Genomic DNA, 11691 nt, shown 5'->3' with positions numbered 1-11691 from the left:
TCTATAGTCTCCTTTGCATTCTGGCCATACCTCCTACGAGCTGCTCCAGCCAATGACTGAGTGTGGCTAGGAAACTAAGGCAAGACCATTGCTAGAAGATGTGGGACTCAGCTGACAGCTGACTCTGGCTGGCTCAAAGACTCCCTGTTGGCCTTGCTGAATCTTCCTTGGATGGCACAAGAGACTAGGACACTTCCACCCAACTTTCTCTTGCTCTCTTTTTCATTCAGAATCAGATTTTCTTTCTGGTCAAATGCCTCTTCCATCTTTTTTCTGGCTCCCTCCCCATTTCACTCACTGACACAGTCATTTCCCCTAATAAAATCCCCTAATAAAATCTTTAATCCCAGCTTGATTTTGCGTTTCAGAGGATCCAGAATAACATATTTAACAGATCATTTAAACCTCTTAGTTCCCATTTTTGTATCTTGTAAATTGGGGGTCGGGGGACAGAGAGAAGAGCTAGAAGCGGGGAAAGATTTAGTGCAGTAAGAAGAAGGTCATGCCTACACTAAATGACATGATGAAGTAGTCAGATGCCTATATCTTAGAATCGCTAGTTCCTTATATATTTTGGAGATTAACCTCTTCAGATAAATGGTTTGCAAATATCTTCTCCCATTCTGTAGGTTCCTTTTCACTTGATTGTTGATAAAATAAAAAGTGTAAGTATTAGAAAGTTTTATGTCAGAGTTTGGCAATTGTTCTCATTCTTAGTGTTAAATGATGATGTATCTTACAAGCAGTGTGGTAGCCATAGAGTTTAGAGTAGATGAAATAAGTTGCTTTCAAAAAATACAGTGTTTAAAACAGCGTGGGGAGGAAGGAGGGCCTGGCTGGCTCAGTTGGTAGAGCATATGACTCTTGTTTGTTTGTTTGTTTGTTTCAAGTTTTTATTTAAATTCTAGTTAGTTGGGATGCCTGGGTGGCTCAGTCAGTTAAGCATCTGCCTTTGGCTCGGGTCATAATCTCAAGGTCCTGGGGTCGAGTCCTGCATCGGGCTCTTTGCTCAGCAGGGAGCCTGCTTCTCCTTCTGTCTGCCGCTCCCCCCACTTGTGCTCTCTCTATCTGACAAATAAATAAAATCTTTTTAAAAAAAATTCTAGTTAGTTAAGATACAGTGTAATATTGGTTTCAGGAGTAGAATTTAGTGATTCATCACTTACATATAGCACCCAGGAACATGTGACTCTTGATCTCAGGGTCTTAAGTTCAAGCCCCACATTGGGGGTGGAGTTTACTTAAAAAATAAAAAAAAGAATAACAGTGCAAAATGTTCTCATATGTAAAATGGTGCTAGGTTCTAGGCTTAAATAATGGATTTTTCATCTATATGTTTAGCACTGGATAATTACTTTATATGGGGCACTATCCCTCACATTGCAGGACATCTAGCTTCCCTAATGTCCCTAATGACATTACTGGTAACACCTACATTCATTTTATAAACAAAATGACTGGCAAATTTCCTCAACACCACAGGAGGAAGTCCATATATACATTGATAATCAGTTTGTAAATGCTTGTGAATGATATGGTATTCTCATTCCTGGTCACTAGAGGGAGGAAGTAGTCTGACTACAACAGCACCTAGACCACCATATACTAGACCCATCTCAAAACAACTCTTTACTGTGCTAAGAGAAGTTAGAGCTTGGTGAAGAGGATGACAAGTATTAAGTGCTGTTATAAGTAATCACCCAATTGACTCAAATCTCAATAAATACACATTCTCCACATTTCTCAGTGATAATGACAGTTCTGTACCATTTCAGCAGCCAAATTCCAGAAGTATATTAAAACATTTGAACTACTTTAGCTAATTCTGTTCTTTTTTTTTTTAAGATTTTATTTATTTATCTGAGAGAGCACTGCGCGCACGAGGTGGGGGAGGGGCAAAGGGGGAGGGACAAACAGACCCCCCGTTGAGCAGAGAGCCCCACACAAGGCTCCATCCTGGGACCCTGGATCATGACCTGTGCTGAAGGCAGACATTTAACCGAGTGAGCTACCCATGCGCCCTAATTCTGTTCTTCTAAAGAAAAGTAAAACCAAGCAGTTTAATTCAGACAGCAAATATCAAGAACTGCATTTTTAAATACAGGTAATAGTTATAATCTGATAGAGCAAGACAAATACATCCCTTTATAAAGCCATTCATGAATAGATTGGGAATAACTTTAAGGCTAATAAATTTATACTTAATTAGGATTTTACATATGTTTTTGTGCCAAAATTATAGGTTGCTGCAATACAGTGGGATGTGCTATAGCTAGAAATGAGAAACCCTGCTTGAATACAGCCTGTGTTACTTACATCTAGGTTAATACACTTCAGTTTGCTACACCTTTAATTCCTTATCACATGGGGATAGTGATACAAAGATTGTAGGATTACAAACATAAAATGAAAGCATACATGGAAATTCCTGGTATTTTTAACAATCCTCTGAGAAGATTCGAAGACAAAGATGTGTACTTGGAGCAGAATTAGATATCCAAGGTTTAAACTGTGACTCCATGGGGCAGAGAACTCAAATGTGATTAAGAATATAGATAAATGGGGCTCCTGGGTGGCTCAGTCTGCCTTCGGCTCAGGTCATGATCCCAGGGTCCTGGGATCGAGGCCCACATCGGGCTCTCTGCTCAGCAGGAAGCCTGCTTCTCCCTCTCCCACTCCCCCTGCTTATGTTCCCTCTCTCGCTGTGTTTCTCTGTGTCAAATAAATAAATAAAATCTTAAAAGAGGATATAGATAAATATCTTGTTTTGTTTTTATAATGAAAACCAAATTCAGGAAACTAAGAGATGAAGCAGGAGCAGCAATAGAGTTTAGGGTAATGATCCCCCAAACATTAGCATGCATCACAATCACCTGGAGTGCTGGTTAAAATACAGTTGCTAGATTCCACCTCGAGTTTGATTGGACAGCACAGGAGTGGGGTTCTCAAATTTGCATTTCTAAAAGATTCAGGTGAACCTCATGCTCCTGGTCTGGGGACCACCCTTTGCAATCTACTGCATTAGGATAATGGAGAATAGTAGGTTGAAGTGAAGAGTCAGAGAGAAGGGTCCAAGTAAAGGTCAGAGAATTGTCTTGTAGGCATCTGAATGTGCAGAAATGAAAAGGGAAACACAGGAAGATTGTTGATTAAGTATGTTAGTACTACTTATAGGTCAGTATGTCCTGAGCAGACTCAACATCTTTAGTGATGTGAGGATAACAGAACCACTTAGTTTGTAAAGTAAGGAAATCTCTAGAGAGATCAACTTTTGCCTGGAATTGAAGGAGAAAAGTAAAAAAAGAAAAAAGTAATTCCAAAATTGGGATTATAAATGAAATTATACAGAAATAAGAATTTGCAAATAAAATCATGCAAGTAGAGTCAGCAACTTTTTTTTTAAGATTTTATTTATTCACTTGAGAGAGAGAGCACAAGCACAGGGGAGAGGCAGAGGGAGAAGCAGACTCCCTGCTGAGCAGGGACACCCCTTCCTCCCCCGACTCAGGGCTCAATCCCAGGACCTGGAGATCATGACCTGAGCCAAAGGCAGATGCTTAACCATCTGAGCCACCCAGATGCCCCAGAGTCAGCAACTTTTATTTAAGCACAGAAAAAAAGTCAAAATAATAGAAATGGGCAAATGCAATTCCAATTTTTGAATTCATGACAGTATTTTTAAATCTATTATTTATTGTTATAATTTACATACACTAAAATGCATGAATCTTAATTGTACAGCTTGACAAGTTTCGACAAATGGATACATCCATGTTATCACTACCCAAATCAAGATATGGTGTGTTACTCAAATAATGCAATATATGTTAAGAAAAAAAAAAAGAAGAAGATAGCAGGAGGGGAAGAATGAAGGGGGGGAAATCGGAGGGGTAGATGAACCATGAGAGACAATGGACTCTGAAAAACAAACTGAGGGTTCTAGAGGGGAGGGGGTGGGAGGATGGGTTAGCCTGGTGATGGGTATTAAAGAGGGCACGTTCTGCATGGAGCACTGTGTGTGATGCACAAACAATGAATCATGGAACACTACATCTAAAACTAATGATGTAATGTATGGGGATTAACATAACAATAAAAATTTAAAAAAAATAAATAAATTTTAACACCTTGAAAAAAAAAAAAGATATGGTGTGTTACTATCACCCCTGGAAGTTTGCTCATGCTTCTTCCCAGTTACTTTACCAACCCTAAGGCAAACACTCTTTGGATTTCTGTCACCATAGGTAAGTTTCCCATGCTACTGAACTTCATATATATGGAATTATATAGTATGTACTCTCTTTTTTTAAGTTATTTATTTAGAGAGAGAGAGTATGCATAGCGAGGTGGGGGGCAGAGGGAGAGAATTTTAAGCAGACTCCGCACTGACCACAGAGCCCAGTGCAGGGCTCGATCTCACTACCCTGAGACCATAACCTGAGCCAAAATCAAGAATCAAACGCTTAAGTGACTGAGCCACCCAGGTGCCCCTAGTATGTACTCTCTTATCTGGCATCTTTCACTTAAAAATGTTTTTGAGATGCATCCATGTTGTTGCATGATCAGTAGTTTGTTCCTTGTTGTTGCTGAGTCGTGTTCCATTGTATGAATACACCATAATTTATTCATTCACCTTTGGTGGACATTGGTTTGATTCTGGCTTTGAACTGTTACGAATAAAACTTATGAACAGTCTTGTGCCGTATGTAAATTATACTTTAATCAAGAAAACAATGACAAATTCCAAAAACAAAAGAAGATCTATTTTTAGGTAACATCTTTGGTCATTTAAATGAGCAAAGAGAGAGGGCTACTGCACAAACAACAGTGAGGTGGTAGGGATTAAGTATTTAATCACTCAGTGTTAGCACTATCAATGTGATCAAGAAAATGCAAATGGATTCAAACTGGATATGTATACAGACTAGAAAGCAAGTGGAGAACACACTCATTTGCCAATACTAAGCCGCCATAAATTCTGGAATCACAGTTTGAAGCTTAAAAGAAATGCAGACTTGGAAATGAAGTTACTATCTCAGAAGACATTCATAGGCTTACATGTATGAATCAGTTGCTGTGGCTGATTCTGCAATGCAAACCTCTGCTCGATTAGTGGACCTCAGCCTCAAGAAATGTGTGCTAAAATCAAGGCCTTAATAAGAAGACCCATATTTCTAGAATTTTATAGAGGAGTACATGAATCTTAAAATAAGTTTCTATGTATGTGGTCAATTTGGTGCAATGTCCCAACTGGGTCTATCTAGAACTGTAGGAAATAATCCAACATCACCGATAGCTCTTCACAATAATATGTGCTTCCTACTTACCTCCTAAAGTCTCCAATTATAGGGACGCCTGGGTGGCTCAGTCGTTGGGCGTCTGCCTTCGGCTCAGGTCATGATCCCAGGGTCCTGGGGTCGAGCCCTGCATCAGGCTCCCTTCTCCATGGGAAGCCTGCTTCTCCCTCTCCCACTCCCCCTGCTTGTGTTCCCTCTCTCTCTGTGTCTCTCTCGGTCAAGAAAATAAATAAGATCACTCTTTTTTGTGGCGCCTCGGAGGCGGTAGGCTGCTTCAGGATGAAGCTGAACGTTTCTTTCCCAGCTACTGGCTGCCAGAAACTCATTGAAGTGGACAATGAACGCAAACTTCGTACTTTTTATGAGAAGCGTATGGCCACAGAAGTTGCTGCTGATGCTCTGGGTGAAGAATGGAAGGGTTATGTGGTCTGAATCAGTGGTGGCAATGACAAACAAGGCTTCCCCATGAAGCAGGGTGTCTTGACCCATGGCCGTGTCCGCCTGCTGCTGAGTAAGGGGCATTCCTGCTATAGACCAAGGAGGACTGGAGAGAGAAAGTGCAAATCTGTCCGGGGTTGCATTGTGGATGCCAATCCCACTGTTCTCAACTTGGTCATTGTAAAAAAAGGGGAGAAGGATATTCCTGGACTCACTGATACTACTGTGCCTCGTTGCCTGGGGCCCAAAAGAGCCAGCAGAATCCACAAACTTTTCAATCTCTCTAAAGAAGATGATGTTCACCAGTATGTTGTGAGAAAGCCCCTAAACAAAGAAGGTAAGAAACCTAGAACCAAAGTGCCTAAGATTCAGCATCTTGTTACTCCACGTGTCCTCCAGCACAAACGGCGTTGTATTGCTTTGAAGAAGCAGCGCACTAAGAAAAATAAGGAAGAGGCTGCAGAATATGCTAAACTTTTGGCCAAGAGAATGAAGGAGGCCAAAGAAAAACGCCAGGAACAGATTGCCAAGAGACGGAGGCTGTCCTCTCTGAGAGCTTCTACCTCTAAGTCTGAGTCCAGTCAAAAATGAGATTTTCTGTGAGTGACAAATAAATAAGATCAGACATCAAAAAAAGAAAAAAAAAAGAAAGAAGATCTTTAAAAAAAATAAAAATAAAGTCTCCAATTATAGAACAATCTTTTAAATAGTATTATTACCTTGATGGAAGTTGGTCAAAATTCTCAATTATACCTTTATCTGTGTACTTTTATATTTTCTATTTTTGGTGACTGATAAAAATAAGCTATATTAACATTTTAAATATTTCTCCAACTTTCTGTTTTGAAAAATTTCAAACCACAATTGAAATAATACTAAAATATTAATACTGCCATTAAAAAAAAAGTGATCACTACAAAGTCATTTCCTTTTTTGACAAGGGTATTTGAAAGACAAAGTACATCAGGTATTATGGACTGCATCTGGGAGGAATTGGCACACTTTCTAATCCCTCAACCTGGAGGGGGCATCATTCCCTAAATTCTAAAGAGGTACCAAGTTTGTTTGCTGATGCCCTAGGACAAAGTTAAACTGGGGGTGGGAGTGGGGAGAATAGGTGGAGCCATAGTTTATAAAAGATCCTAAAGATGCTGTGTTACTCTAAAAGGAAGCTTCCTGGGAGAACTTCAACAATGACCTGGCTACAGACCAGATTTGCAAATGACATAAAATTAGCAAGTAAAATTACTCATTAGGAATACTTAATGATCCTCCAAACATGAATAGGTTAAAAGAATTAGCCTAATTTAATAAAAATTAATATAACTACATGGAAAGTGTTGGACACAAACTTCAATGAAGTATAAGAAGAAGCCTAACTCGGGGCGCCTGGGTGGCTCAGTCGTTAAGTGTCTGCCTTCAGCTCGGGTCATGATCTTGGAGTCCTGGGATCGAGCCCCGCATCGGGCTCCCTGCTCGGCAGGAAGCCTGCTTCTCCCTCTCTCACTCCCCCTGCTTGTGTTCCTTCTCTCACTGTGTCTCTCTCTATCAAATAAATAAAATCTTTAGAAAAAAAAAAAAAGAAGCCTAACTCAGCACATGAATACTTTAAAAGTACCTACTTGTTAAAATTTTAATCTTATTAGGAATGAAAAGGGAAATATTGCTGCTCCAAAAGCTAATGTTCTCCCAAGATTCATTTAAAGAAATATACTATGTAAAATATAGGCAATAAGAATCTCATTCTATTTTGTTATCTGGATGTTACTTTGTTCAGTTCAGGGCACCTGACTTTAGGAAAAACACTGGCATAATGAATCTTGTTTATTAGCATACACAACGGATAAGGAACATTGAAGGAATTTATATATAGCTAGGTTGGTAGTGGTGGTGGCGGAGGGAGTGCGGAGCTGTTGAGGGGAAGGACAGGATGATGATCTTCAAGTACTTAACTCTTTTGTGGAATCAGGCTAATTACATTCTGCAAGACTACAGGGGTCAAAATATGGAGATGTGTTGAGAGCCTACTGTATGCCAGGTCCTTTGCAATAGCTGGATCTTATAAGGCAGTGTGTTTCTGAGTAAATCTAACAAAACTGGGAAGGGAGTGAATATTCCCTCCCTTGAAGAGTCCAAGGAAAGGTTATCCATGATTCTCAAATCTGTCTGTACCTTTGTATCTAATTTAACTGGTTTGAGGGTAGAGCCTAGGTATCAGAATTTTTTCAAAGCACCCCAGCTATTTTAAGATTTTACTTATTTATGAGAGAGAGAGAGACATAGCGGGCAGGGGGAAGAGCAGAGGGAGAGGGACAAGTAGACTCTGTTCTGAGCACGGAGCCCATTACAGGGCCTGATCTCAGGACCCTGAGATCATGACCTGAGATGAAACCAAGAGTCAGATGCTTAACCAACTGAACCACCCAGGTGCCCCACTCCCCAGCTATTTATAATGGGCAGTTGGGTTTGAGAAATATTAGGCTAGATAACTGTCTGGATGTAAATTAAATGTGAAATTAAAATGGAGAGGAAGGTAAATGGAAATTAATATTTATTACATATTATATGCCAGGCATTGTGCTTGGCATTTTCACACTCTAACCTGTATTAACTATGTTAATACTTGGAATCTTTTAACACAGTGCCTGGCACATAGTAAACTCCCAAATGTATGCTTTCTACAACCTTATAATGGCATTCTCCAAATACAGCCTGGGAGATATTAGCTTATAAAACAGGTTATTATCATCCCTGCATTATGGACAAGGAAACCAAGGCTCAGAAAAGGTATTTATTTTGGCTAATGCACTAGTTAATAGATTGTAAAACTGTGATTTAATCCCAGTTTAAAGCTAGTGTGTCCGCGTACCTGGCTGGCTCAGTCAATAGAGCATGTGACTCTTGATCTCGGAGTTGTAAGTTCAAGCCCCATGTTGGATGCAGAAATTATTTAATAAAATCTTTGAATAAATAAAGCTAGTGTGTCTTCTCTGTCTCTTCAGGCCACTAATAAGAAATCTGGGTATTTATAAAAATTAGCAGCTTCCTTAAGTGGCCCTTTTTACTTTTAATAGAACCATTTCTTCCTGACCTATTCTCAAAAAAATTACATTAAATGCAAATCATGAAAAAGTGAAGCCAAAAAGTAGACATTTTCCTAATGTGGCCTGACAGAAACTCTTCTGTAAGTCTTGAGAACCGCAGAGGCCAAAGAAAATGTATTAAAGTGGCCCTTCAGAACTGAAATAAAACACTTGAAGCAAACATGGAGAAAGCACTGCTCACAAATGAAATACCTCCCTTATAGCGAATGGATAAATATTATATCCATCACATTCATAGTCTAGACTTTAATTATATATTGAGGGAGGGGAAGTTAGCCCTGAAAGGATGGTCCTGAACATCTCTGACACCTTTTTGCCATCTTAATCCTGAGTTTTCTTGTGCACATGACTAGTTTGAGTATGTGAATTTGCTGAAGAGGAAACATTCAAAGAAAAATACCCCCTCAATGAGACAGTGCGTTCCTCAAGAGCAAGGACAACCTTCACTTTACTATCCCATATAATCCTTAATAACCAATACAACATAATAATCGCTGCAAGGCTCCACTGCAAGGCTCCACTACTTTTCAAAAATAAAATATGCTTCAAGTGGTGAGCATTGAATTGACCTGATGCAATGCTAGATTCAGATTCTTTTTTTCTGTTGCCTGGCCAATTGTTAGAAATTTAGAGCCTATGTTAACATACACAAAATGGTGTATTTGATAACTGAAATTTTCTTTTCTGAGCTTCATGTACTGTTTCTGTTCTAAGCTACATTTTTATAAACCAAAAATACAGAATATTTTATTCTAGAAAAATATGAAGCTACAGGTCCTATTAAATACTGTTAAGGGACTCCTTTAGATAACCCAATATAGTAACTACCAGTGCCAATTTGACACCCAGATGTACCCTACTTATATCCAGAAACATAATTTTACGCATTATGTTTTGCAAAGTATGGAGTATATCTTTCTTTTTAATAAGATATTATTTGTCAGAGAGAGAGAGCACAAGCAGGCGGAGCAGCAGGCAGAGGGAGAAGCAGGCTCCCTGCTGAGCAAGGAGCCCTTCACAGGACTCAATCCCAGGACCCTGGGATCATGACCTGAGCCGAAGGCAAACACTTAACAGACTGAGCCACCCAGGCATCTTGCAAAGTACTGAGTATATCTTAGGTACTCAAGGAAAAGTTGATAAAGGACATTTCATTTTTACCCTTTTACCCACTGGCATCTAGCTATACTTTACCCATCTTAAATTTTAACTAGATAACCCTTGTCTTAAAGTCACAAAAAATTTCATGGAGGAAAGTTTAATTTTCACATGTATTTTATACACTTTGAGATATTCAAGAAGCCTAGAACCATGCTGTCCCATCTAATTTAAAATTTACCAGTAGCACAAAAAAATGGGAAGTTTTTATTAATATATTTATATGTACTTATCAAAAATATTACCATTTCAACATGCAATCAATTTACAAAATTGAGGTATTTTACATTTTTTCCATACTAAGTCTTTGAAATCCAGTGTGTATTTTATACTCAGAGCAGACCTCAATTTGGACTAGACACATTTCAAGTGCTCAGTAGCCACTGGTGGCTAATGGCTACTGTATTGGACAGCACATGTCTAGAGTCTAACTCCTATCTCCAGTGTTAAGTCACCTTAAAATATACAAAAATAAAGCACATAATTGTTGATCCAAAGTTAAGTAATGCTCTTGTTAAAATGGCAAGTGAAAGGTTAAATGTTACAAGGTTTAGACTTTTCTAATCACTTAAACAAGAAACTTGCTTTTAAGAAAGGCTTTGTAAATTTTTTTACGTCAATTTTACAATTGCCTTAAAAACCGTAAGTCTTTCTGGGTACTAGGGTATTTTGTTCTTTTTTTCCATTTGAGTTATTCATTTTGTCATTCAGTATTTATCTAGTAACAACTATGAGCAAAACATGCTAGAAGCATAAAAGATATCCCATCACCTCTGCTTTCACAAAGCTTCCAAACTAGATAGAAAGGGAAAGAGTGAAAAATCTGTGAAAATGTATTTGTATTTTACTGTATCACCTTGTCATTTGTCTGCTTATCAGTTTTTCCCCAATTCTTTAACAATAAAGGGAATGACTTTATCTTCTTATTCTTATCTTCCCAAGGCCTGACAAAATGCCTTACTAAGTATTTGTGGAATTCACTGTTAACAAACTATATGTTATTTTCTAGAAAAGAAGTCCCTGTAAGCACACCAAGTACTTGAGAAGACATTTCATTTTCCCTAAGGGAACAGAAAAGCTGTAAGGCAGAAAAGTTACCTCTCAGGCCTTGAAAAATTTGACACAAATAGAAGGTGGGGAGGTTTGAAGAAAAGAATGAATAAGTTTTTACAGCTAAGAAAGTATGAGGATAGAAGAATTTATCACTTATGATAGAAATTGTTTGCTTATTAAATGTGCAAGTGAACAAAATTAGAACCCAAATGACCTGAGAATATCATTTACAGAGACAGAAATGGAGGCTTTAAGGAAGTGGTGGTGCTATACAAGCTATATAGAAAAAAGTGACATCATGAGTAAGCACTTGCAATTGTTAATTTTATTTTATTTTTTTTAAAGATTTCATTTTATTTGAGAGAGAGAGAGAGCACAAGAGGGGGTAAGGTCAGAGGGAGAAGCAGACTCCTTGCCAAACAGGGAGCCCGACGTGGGACTCGATCCCGGGACTCTGGGATCATGAACTGAGCCGAAGGCAGCCACTTAGCCAACTGAGCCACCCAGGCACCCTGTTAACATTTTAAAGCCAAACCCATAGCAACAACCCTCCCAACCTTGCAAGGTACAGCAGTGTGCCCTAGTTCCTTACTTTTGGGATAATGTCTATTGTATCCATTTTTAGAACTTTAAATTCTATA

General features: G+C 38.8%; 1 pseudogene; it reads left to right on the top strand.

Annotated features, from left to right (window-relative positions):
* Positions 1 to 5535: 5535 nt before the first annotated feature.
* LOC118529421 (small ribosomal subunit protein eS6 pseudogene) lies at positions 5536 to 6389 on the top strand (annotated as a pseudogene).
* Positions 6390 to 11691: the final 5302 nt, after the last annotated feature.

Source organism: Halichoerus grypus, chromosome 9 (assembly GCF_964656455.1).
Source record: "Halichoerus grypus chromosome 9, mHalGry1.hap1.1, whole genome shotgun sequence".
NCBI classification, from domain to species: Eukaryota; Metazoa; Chordata; class Mammalia; order Carnivora; family Phocidae; genus Halichoerus; species Halichoerus grypus.
The sequence above is the reverse complement of the archived record's forward strand: the minus strand, read 5'-3'. Positions and strand labels throughout refer to the sequence as shown.